This window comes from Arvicola amphibius, chromosome 11 (genome assembly GCF_903992535.2).
Source record: "Arvicola amphibius chromosome 11, mArvAmp1.2, whole genome shotgun sequence".
Taxonomy (NCBI): domain Eukaryota; kingdom Metazoa; phylum Chordata; class Mammalia; order Rodentia; family Cricetidae; genus Arvicola; species Arvicola amphibius.
The window spans coordinates 9,999,102-10,009,500 of record NC_052057.2 but is presented as its reverse complement, the minus strand read 5'-3'; positions in this window follow the sequence as shown (position 1 = coordinate 10,009,500).

The following is a 10,399-nucleotide window of genomic DNA, read 5'->3' as shown; positions in this document are numbered from 1 at the left end:
CACCAACTGATTATGCCATTTTATAAAAGCAACCCATTTTGCTATATTAATGCAAGAAACATTAGCAATCTTAACCTCAGCAAAGGGGGGGGGGAGGTTTCCACCACTCTTATTATTCAAGTTCAACTGAGAAAAGGAAGTGTTTCCAGAGATTTTAAAGATGGCAGCTTTCAAAAATTCAAAGTTTTATTTAAACCCTTTTCAATGGCTGTATTTTTCTACCAGTTTTGTTCTCCTACAGCAAATAAACTTTTCCTAAATGGGGAAGAGAGTGAACAACATTTCTTTTTCTTTGGAATCTGTGTACAATATTCATGATTTTTTTGTTCAATCACAATGGATTAAATAAGCATATAAAGTTGATTTTTTAAGGAGAATGTGAGGTCCAGAAAGATGGCTCTACAGATAAAGGTACTTTCTGAAAAACCTGAAGATCTGAGTTTATTCCCAAAACACACACGACAAGAGAAAATTGATTTCCACAAGTTGTCCTCTGACTTCTACATTCATGCCATGGAATATGAGTGCATGCACACATGTACCAACACACAATCAATAAATAAAACTAATAAAAAGAAAATATATTTGTCTACCAATATCTACTCTTCTTGTAAAAAGAAAATCCAACTCAACTTGTTTGACTATATGTCTACTCAGAATATAAACTACCATTCCCTGTGTATATTATAGAAATGTGGGATAATGTTTCAACTCTAGCCAATGTGCATAAGGAGAAACTATATATGCCATTTACAGGTAGAGTAGATGCCAAAATTTAATGTGGAAACAAAAGCAGAAATAGTTATGGCTTGGTTCCTATGTTTAAAGAGCTCGGATTTTTAAATGCAATTTGATACATCATTGTTTCACTCATGAAGTAAAGCTGAGACTCCGATAAATTTGGCAAAGAAAATTGTTTACTATTTTCCTGCCACGGGTCAAGTTTCACAGATCTGTTTGCATGACAGTCAAGCCACTGCTGGGGGATGAATTGCTGCACGCACATTTTATACTCAGTTACTTAGAGAGGTATTTACCGAAAGCTCCTTTGGTAAACTTTGATGGATACAGCAAAAGTGACTGACATAAATTCAGCATTTAGGAGCTACGTGTTTCCTAGGAGTAAATCCTCTATGGCTAAACAATAATGGATTCAAGCAAAAATGGACTCAGTCAAAAGCGAAAGCCATCTCTGACCTCATAATGACTGTACTTGACTTGCCTTAGATATGACCACACCATGCTATATTTGTGAACATGTTTAACTTTAACCAATACTTAAGAGATTTTGTACTGGTACTGCAGATGTAAACAAATAACCTGAACAACTAGTGGTTATGTTACTCTTTTGAATCCTAGGCTAAACAAAGGGCGAAGGATGGTGGTGAGTACAAGTAATGTGACAGAGCAGGTGAAAACCTTGCTGAGTAGAGGCAGGGATATCAGATACAACTGTCTCTACCTTCGTGGAATGAATCTAGCATGATATGTAACATTAGGCAACTCAGATGTGAAAATAGCATTTTTGTCATAGACAAAATTGAAGGAAATGCCTATGCAACGATTTGTTAACAACTGGAATCTGGCTTAGAGCAAAACAGCGACCAATAATAATTGAGTGGAATGGCATATCAAAGGCATTGATTATATATTAACTTTTAAGGAAATGTCTGACGCCGCCAGAGCATCAGAGAATCTCTAACTAAAATCCATCTTCTGGGAACTGGTTAGCATGAAACTGGGAGTGTATCTGGGCAATATTGAAGAGTCTGTGACTTTAGGAGTACAAGTTGCTATACACATCATTCAGGAACACCTGCAAGACTCTTAGAGAGTAGTGTACATAAAAAAAGGGGAGCAGAAATAATCATGTGGGGTTTGTGATTTGCATCAGTGAAATTAAGAGTCATTTAAATGTAGACTTTTCTTTAAGCAGAAATAAAATCTACCCAACACTTTAGAAATTTCAGTGCTTCCTTGATAATGTAGAAGAAATTAAGTTTGGTGAAGAAAACATTGAAGTTAATGTTATGTGTTTTGAAAATTATTTTCTTCTAACCATAGCACAATGAAATGAATGATAACCTTAACTATCATACAAAATACAGTGTATTTAATGATTTATCAAAATATAATTATAAGTAATCATTAACTTGAGCCAAATTCAATTCCTTGAATTTATTTTAAGGAAATAATAATTATAAAGAAACATAAATATCAGAAAATGAAAATAAATCAATTATACAGTAAATCTAAGTATAATTTTGTATGTAAAGAACATACTTATAAATAGGATGCCACTCTAAACAATAACAGAAGTTTACTGTCTTATCAAACAAAACACTATGCCTGATATTTTTAGTCTTGTTTCATGATAGTGAAGGGTATCCTCATAGCGTGGTGGCTTTTGAAGCAGGACTTGGAAAATCTCCAACTCATTAAGACTTTGCAACAAAGCAGTTTCTAGAATTTTATTTCAAAGGAAGAAAAAAAGAAAGGAAATAAAACAGTAATAAACCCTGTAGACTGTCTTTTTAACAGACGTATGCTACCTTGCTTTGATTGGGTCCAGTGGCTTTGAGACCTTGGGAATTCTTCTGATCATGTCCCACAAAAGCCCATTTACTCTAAAGGGCAGATTGGCATCTTCTGTACTTTCCTTAAACTCTAACAAGACCAACAGCTGCACTCTGTAGGTGACTTTATCACTTATTCACGTAAAGCAAGAGTGTCATGGGAGCCGTCTTTCAAACTCAGCTTCCCACCTTGGACAGGCTTCTGGAATTTCACTACTTTTGACCATTTTCCCCTGAAATAATGGAACCATGGACTGTGCTTCTTTTAGGATACCGTTCCATCAGATCATTGAAATGCACCACTTTCTGCTCCTGATGGAGAGCACAATATCCCACATCGATACTGTCAAGCTCACTCTAGTTTATCCATTCATAATCATGTTAGTATACTCATATCTTGATGTCTGTACATTCTTCTTCCTTTCCAGACTATAAGGGCTTTACAAATGCCATAAAATGTTGATTTTTGGAGGGTCCTTATTCATTTGGTTTGGTTTATACCATAGTGCTATATTACTTCTTTCCTTATTTATTTCCCTTTAAACTAAGATTGCGGATATCACAAACATATATTTTTTTGTAAAAATGAGTGGACATCTTCTAATTTATCAAATACATACAGCATAGAATATTGTATCCTTCTTTTCCTAATAAAATGAAAGAATTTTATTACCAAGTGCCATAGACACAACTAAAATATGTGAGAAATAATATAGATATACATTACACTGCCTTATTTTAGAAACAAGTGCCAGTATAGATACGTGCATATATAAACTACAAACTAGAAAAAAGAAAACAAAATGAAACAAAACATATGCATATGAAGGGAGGATACTAACATTTAAATATAACACATTTTAATATAGTGCTTTAATAAATTCTTTGAGATTTTTATACATTCATGCAATGTATTTTGGTTACATTCACCTCCCATTCCTCCTATCTTCTCCCTGGCCCATACTCCACCTCCCTACACTCTCCCAACTTCATGTCCTCCTTTTTAGTAAACTACTAAATTAAATTTGTGCTGCTTACATACTCATTGGTGTGTGGTCATCCAAACTAACCCGGGTGAGTATGGCAGGATATCAGATTACACTGTGATCATTGGAAATATCTTTGGATTAGGGGGTGGAGCCAGCATCTAATTGACAAGAATTGACATTGGGTGGGCTTTGGTGATACTGATGTCTCTGAGTCATTTATGATACTGTAAGTAACTTCTTGCCCATAATCTTATAATCAACCCTTACGAAACTCAATAGTTCACTAAGTTGGATGGTATCCATACTTTGGTTGGTCATAGGCTCCATATCTGGGGCATATACAAATGCGTACACATACATACATGAATACACACACACACACACACACACACACACACACACACACACACACACACACACGCACGCACACACAGACATGGAGAGAGAGAAAGAGAGAGAGAGAGAACAAAAAGTAATAAGCTTCCACATGGCTTTTAAGACATTCTCAGTGTTAGATATACCATTACCAAACTTCCTTGATCCTACTTGCCCTAACTTCTCCTCCATTAAACCTCCCTACCCATTATTAGACTTCATAGTGAGTGAGATGACCCAAATCCAGAAAGACAAAAGTCACAAATTTTTCTTTATGTGTTGAAGCACAATTAATAACAACTTAGGATCAGAAATTGGGGTTCACCCTGAAGATCCAAAAAGCAAAACTACCAGCCATTGGCTCTTATCTCAACCTCAGTCTGAAATGGTGATCTTGCCTGCAGGAATCTCAGAATGAGCCTGTACCTGAGAACTATCTCCCCCTTTCTTATATTCCTCTCTAGGGCTGGAATCAAAGGTGTACATCAGTTGAATTAAAAGGCATGCACCATGCAATCTCTACAGCAACTAGTATGGCTACTGGGGTTAAAGGTGTATGTTACTATAACCTGGTCTGTAAGCTGACAAGTGGGGCTGCTTTACTCTCAGATCTTCAGGAAGTCTTTATTTATTAAAATACATTTGAAATGCCACTACAATGAGTGACTCTACCATGTATATATATTTAACTTGTGATGCCTACAGTTTCCAAGAAACTAAATTCTGAAAGTGGGGGAGTCAGTTTGTCTCAGTTATAACAATGGTCAGTTGATATGATATGAGGAATGAAAGAAAATCACTCTTTTCTCTAAATCTTTCTTTTTCGTTTCTTTTCTTTCTTTTTTTTTTGAGGAGGGACTCTCTCTAGTGACAACTAAAGAGAAGCCTTTGGTTGGCCTCATTACCCAAACCCAGGAAAAAAATGGATATCTTTCATGTAATTATTCACTAAGAATGTGTACACATGCTTACTCACTGTGGGTGGAAATGATAGAGACATAGAGAGAGAAAGTCGTTTGGGAATGATAAAGAGAAAAAGTGCAGAACCCACACACTTTAGCTCCCATTTCCTGAGATAGAAAAAGGTGCCTATTCTGGTATATAGCATAGTATATATAAAACCTTTTCTATGTAGAAATATATATATATATATATATATATATATATATATATTCATAATTATTATATATAAATAATAAATACTAACTATACAAATTGCATTTCTTATTTTATATATAAATGGCAATACAATACAGCTGAATGGGTCATATTTATACACTAGGTATATATATGTATAAATGTAACAGTAATTAATAAAAAAGGCTGTGAATTTGAGAGAGATCTAGGCAAATGAATGGGAAGAGAGGGAGTAGGAGAAAGAAAAAGGGAAATGATGCAATTCTATTAAAGTTTCAAATGGTAATATATACTTAAATATATATACATATATTTAAAATAAGTTGTAGGTGTGATGGTAAGCACAGATTATTGCTCTCTATCTTTAAACGTGAGAAACCTCTTTTCACTTGGTTACATGAAATCCATACCCATCTTAGATTCTCTTTTGGATTTATGCTTATAGTTCAATAGTGTTTTAAATCTAATTTAATTACAAATTTATAATTGTTAACATTAACAGATTTAGATCATCAAGGACACGCTATGATATTTATGGTACATAGATACTGATCAGCAAGTGTTTCTTGAACAATTTATTTAAAAAGTATGTATGCATTATTTTTAAGAAGACTATGTGAAAATGTTCCAATTTTATCCAAGGTGAAATGTTGTCTGTTAGTTTCTCATCTCAATCTATATGGTTTTCAACTGCATACTCCTTCCTGTTCAACAGTGGATCTTCTTTCTGATTGTAGAAAGTTTCCTATTCTTCAAAGTTTATTGAAACTATAACATCCTTTAAGAATTTTGTTTTTTTTGTTGAAATACGATTTCTCCATGTGTACAACCTCTATGTATACTCTAGCTTTATTCTGCTGTGGAGCTTAATACCTTAGCCTTATATTGGAGGTATTGTTCTAAATATGTTTTTCCACTGCCATAAACTCTTTGAAGACATCTGCTTTTAAATCTTAAGATATGGCTGTCTTTGTTCTCATGACAATACAGTTCAACTTCTCTGACTTCCCAAGATTTAATAAATCATCATGCTTACTTCTTTTCAAACTAAAAATTATCAAACACTCAGGTACCATATTTACAGCATGTATCACATTTGATTTTTATGTCGAGATCTAATTAGGAAATAGTTCAAGGTAATACCATAAGAGAATAAACACAATATTAAAGCTTAATAATTACATGAAAAGTAAAACACTTCTAACTGTGTAAATTATTAAATGGTAAAAGAACATGTCCATGTTTTCAGTAGATGTATTTAAAATATTATACTCATATGTGGTAAAACAGAAAATACAAAACGTGATTTTAGGCATTAATACTGATAATAATTCATTATCTGTGCATGCCACAATTGGTTCTTTTAACGCAAGGACATTGTAATCACATTAACTCACTTCAGGGTGTTTAACGTAACAATACCATATCCTGCTGAGTCTCATTACTTAAGTGAAGCTACGATTTAGCTTTCCTGCTGACTACCCGATTATATTTCCTAGGCAAAACAGATAGTAAGTTATATCAAATTTTCCTAGTTTAGCTAAAGAACACATTGATCAATACCATATGATCTGAGGCCAGCTTTCTCATTTACCTCTAATCATAGATTTGAGAAAAAGCAAATAACCTGGTACTTTTACATATTGACTCAATACAATTACTGCACATTACTCCTCTTAAATATGTTATGTTGTGTTATGTTTGTCTTTATTGTCTTTATTTTATATTGAAAATAAATTTTGCTTCATACAACTTATTTTGACCAGGATTTTCCTCCCTCTGCCTCTCAGATCCTTCCTAACTCCTTATGATACTAACTCTATACTGTCTTTACCTCTTTTTAAGAAAACAAACAGGTAAATAAAACAAACCAATAAAACAGAACAACAATCACAAAGAAAAATCATAAGAAACACACAAACAAATTCTATAGAAACAAAATATTGGAAACCATAATATACAAGTAAAAGACCAGTAAAATTGAAAATAATGCTCAAACAATGCAGTATTAGACAAAGAATCTTCAAAAATTCTTTGAGTTAGTATTGTCTTTATCATATGCTGCTAGGCAAGAGGTCTACTCTTACATACAGTTTATATACAAAAGATATTCGTTTCAAGAAAACTACATTTTCCTTTGATAGTGGTTTTCAATAGCTTATGATTAGTGATGGCAGCTCTGCCTACACCCTACTTCTAGGGGTGATGCACCCTGCGGCTTGAATCTGAACAAGTCTTGCACAAGCAGCCATAGTCTCTGTGAGTTGTTGTGTTGTGTCTGGAAGGCACTGTTTCCTTGATGTCTTCCATCCCCTCTGGCTTTGACAATCTTTCTACTTCCTCTTCAGCATAGTTCCCTGAGCCCTGATCGGGGGTGGGGGGTGGGGGTTGATGAAGACACCCATGGCAAAACAAAAAAAGACTGGGCAATGGTGGCACATGCATTTAATCCCAATGCTTGGGAAGTAGGAGCAGGTAGATCTCAGTGAGTTCAAAGTCAGCCTGGTCTACAATGTGAGTTCCCAGATAATCAGGACTGGTGTTGCACATAAAAACCCTGTCATATAAAAAATAATAAAACAAACAACAACAATAAAAAGTTTTGGACACATAAAAATTAAAGTCATTATAAAATGTAATTTTAAAGCCTTCCATAATTAGGTACCCATTCTGGAATATACAACATAAAGATCCATTTACTCCAGAGAAGAAACTGTCATAAACAAAAAGAAACCATTGTTAACAGAGGCTTCTGTCTTGCCCGATCCTGCAGCCAAAGAAACACAGAGAGGTCTACATTAATCATGAACTGTTTGGCCTATTTTCTCAGTCTTCTTATTAACTGTTATATCTTAAATTAACCACTAATTCTTGTCTGTGTTAGCCACTTGGCTTGGTACCTTTCTTCAGTGAGGCATTCTCACCTTGCTTCCTCTCTGTCTGTGATGTGATTACAGATTTAGTCTTTCTTCCTCCCATAATTCTCCTGTTCTCATTGCCCTGCTTATACTTTCTGCCTGGTGCCCCACCTATAATTCTTGCCTGGCTACTAGCCAATTAGCATTGTATTAAAGCAATACAACTGACCAATCTTTACAGGGTACAAGACCATTGTCCCATAGCAAACTATTATAACAAAGTCCAATGTGGCAAATCAGTAGGTTTACTGGGGTTACTTAAAGAAATGTTGACAGGAATGTGATTATTGTGCAGGCCAAATCAAATGCAGCTACAAGACCAGAGAACCCATTTCAGAGGGATGATAGCTCCAAGAAGCTGCAACCCTATTGCTCTCTGCAGGACTTGCAGAAAGCTCAACCACTGGGAGAATCTCTTTAAATAGCTTAGCAGGAGGGCCAGTCTCTTCCCCAGCAGTCATTTACTGTTTGTGTAACCAAGGAGAGGGACCCTGACTATCTAGTTAGTTTCATGATTTTCTTTTTGAACTTGTAAATTGGTTGTATCCTGGATCTTGTGTGCCTGCCCACTCCCTCTGGGATAGAATATTTCAAGTCTGAGCACATTGCTATAAACACCTCAGTAAATGTAATTGCTTGTGAAAAGAGGATGGATACTGTTAGAGATTAGATAGAAGTCAGTACGACTTTTGAAAAACCTATAATAAATGTGAAGTTGTGAGTCATTTATGTCTCAGTGTTCTCATGCAACAGATTGTTTTCCATGCACACACAGATACCATTCAGAATCCTGTCTTTTGTAGAACTTTCTATAACAGTCACCAGAAATGAAGTTTTCCTTGACAGAGGGATCTGCATAAGCAAACTGTAGGTGATTTATTTAAATATATATATATATATATAATAGGTAACTTATATTAATAAGAACAAATTCTATCAACATTAACATTCAACCTGAAAGTAACTTATAAGGTTTGGAAGGAAAATAGCTAATAGGTATGTATATGAATATATATATCCCAATAGTATGGGTTTTCTATATTTATATATATTTATATATATATATATACACTAAGAAATTATTGATAACTTCTGATATTGGAAATATAATAAATAAGATCTCTTGTGATGTAAGTTAACACAGTGCTAGAAACGTTCAGTCCTTATGCCTTCATCCTTACGTATGGGGTTTATGCTGCAATTCTTTTCAAGTGCATTGAATATGGCAATGTCAAGTGCTACCACTTTAGATTGTTTTCCATGTTGAGTGTCCTATCTTGTACTCTTGCTTGTCTGTGCTGAGGAAACGAACTGGTATATCGAGAGCTGTTCTGTGAAGAGATGTCTATGATCAGTGGATGAGAGGCCTCCAGAAAGCAGTCAATGACTAGTGAGAAATCGTATCCTGTCAGTAACCATGCAGTACTTCATAAGTCTTTCCACCTGTAGTCTACCCATCCCATGAGACTATGGCATTAGATGATTCCTTTATGGCAGTGTTATAAGTGATCTTAAAATAGAGATGCTTAGCAAGACAGTTCTGGGTTCCACAGAATCAACAAAATAATGGACGTCTTCTGTACTAAACCACTAATTTTGAGAGTAATTTTTTAAGCATTAAAGATAATTAATACAGTTTCAAAAAGCCAGTAAGAGCAGGAGAGATAAATCCTGGTTTTACTGCCAATGGCCCCACAGTCTGCTCCAGCTGTCATTCACATTCAGTGGGCCTAGTTTTGTCCTATGCTGGTTTCCTCGCTGTCATGCCAGAGTTGGAAGGCTCCCATTAGATCAGGTAAGCTGTTCAATGGATATCCCTATCATGGCCTTGACATCTTTGTATTTTTCACTCACTCCTCCCACTCTTTGAATGGACTTTGGGAGCTCAGCACAGTGCTGCACTGTGGATCTCTGTATCTGCTTGCTAGATGTAGATTCTATAATGACATTTAAGATAGTCATCAATCCGACTACAGGGCAAGGCCAGTTTGGGCACCCTCTCCACTATTGCTTAGGGTTTTAGCTGGGGTCATCCCTTTGGATTCCTGGGATTTTCTCTCTTGCCAGGTTTCTTGCTAGCCCCATAATGGTCCCTCAATCATGATACATTGTACAGCCTATATATAGTGGAGAGAGTCTTGGTCCTGCCACAAAACAATATGCTTGACTTTGTTGACTCCCCATAGAAAGCCTTACCCTCTCTGAGGAGTGGATGGGGGGGGGGTGAGATAAGGGGAAGGTGTAGGGAGTGGGAGGAGGTGAGGGCATGGGAACTGGGATTGGTATGTAAAATGAGAAAATATAGTATTTTTTAAAATGTAAATAAATTTTTATGAAGATAATTGATACAGGAAGGATAAACACCTGACAGAAACCACGTGGCAGCCGCCAAAATCAGCCAGTT